The following is a 1689-nucleotide window of genomic DNA, read 5'->3' on the forward strand; positions in this document are numbered from 1 at the left end:
ATTTTTAATTCACTCTCCCGGCGCCCTCGCAGGGCCCCGGGGTGCTTGGCTGTCCGACTTGCATCCGGATGGGTGCGGCTAGGTGGGGCAACACTTTAGGCAACACGGAGCACTCCGCCCGCATCTGAGTCCGCGGAGGGAGGGATGGGTGCCCATGGCGCTGCAGCCTCTTTCTGTCCCTATCGCCCGTGGACATCACTTATTGGGTCCTGCCTCTACGCCTTCTGTTCTCTCTGCTAGGCCCTGGCAGGCCGTGCCCGAGGACGAAGAGGGTGTGCAACGAGAACGCTCACCCGTTTTGGTTATTCCCTTCTGCCGAAAGGCCCACTCTCTGCTCACCTACAACCTCCACTCTCCTTCCACCTGCCAGGAATTATGTTTCTTACACCCCCCACAATACATCCCCCCCCTCCCCAAAAACGAAAAGAAAATGATAAAGGGCTGAAAGGTGGCAAAGTAAAGTACTGACGTATTTCGAGTAATCACACAAGACTTATTTGTGCTCTTTTATTAATTAACAATTAAAAGGACACATTGAAGTCATCACAATTTTAGATCCCACAATCACCACAAATGAAACAAGTTGGGTTGAGGACGACCAAAAGAGAATTGAACAGAACACAGTGCGATGACCATGGGAGATAGTATTGCCTTTTGTAAAGTGAATACACTCAAAAGTATAAGAAGAAACGCATCATTTGCTCACCGAACTATATCCTCTTGCTACTCTTCTATGACAAAACGGATAGAATCCCTGAAATTATATCTTAAAATCTCACTTAGTTTTATTCGTGTATAATATATCCATTACATTTGTATATTTTTGCATCTTAATCTTAATTATGATGCACAATATGGATGAAATTTAAATTACCATAACAATAATTATTGGAAATTGACACTTACGAGACATTGTTCAACTATACTAGTCACGTCACCTGAAACATGAAGAGATAATAGAGGCGAGAGGGCAGGAAGATCAGTGGCTTTAAAGAGATGCATGGTGTGCTACAAAAATTTGAAACATTGATTTAAATTACCTAAGACAAAAATGCTAAGCTTGACCATAATGCTACTATCAGACTATTACGCTGAAGATTGACCAATACACCATGCACCTACTCATCACAGCGCTCAATGAGATAGGGATATGTGTCAAACTGGATGCTTTCCAAAATAAATAAAAATATCATCTTCCAAACCATACATATGGGTGTGCTGATCAATTTCATTCTCTACTTGTTCTATGAAAGATCAAAGTTTTACATCATGTGCCCTCAGGTCATAACACAATTCAAAAAATTTGATATTTATGGTATTATTACAGTAATGCAGTTACCAAAAACTGGAGAACCCAATTCCTGCCTGATGCAAACTTTGCACACCCATGCACAAGCACAGAATTGGGAAATGTTATTTGGGCTGTTTTCGTTTGTTTTTGCAACTAATCTACCTGCCCTTTCACAACAAGCAACAAACAAGTATAAGTCACAGTTTAAAATACATTATTAGAAGAATAAAGGTGAAATTCTGACAATGTCACTTTTTCTAGCTCTAATGTCTTTTTTTTTCTTTTCTGCAAAAAGCACAAAAATCTTTGATACTAAACACAGTACAAGAAGAATGTGTAATTACTCATTAAAAGCAGCATTTTAGTGCTTCTTATTGAAAGAAAAAAATTCTTTATAC

This window comes from Frankliniella occidentalis, unplaced genomic scaffold, assembly GCF_000697945.3.
Source record: "Frankliniella occidentalis isolate FOCC.00 unplaced genomic scaffold, Focc_3.1 Scaffold78, whole genome shotgun sequence".
Taxonomy (NCBI): Eukaryota; Metazoa; Arthropoda; class Insecta; order Thysanoptera; family Thripidae; genus Frankliniella; species Frankliniella occidentalis.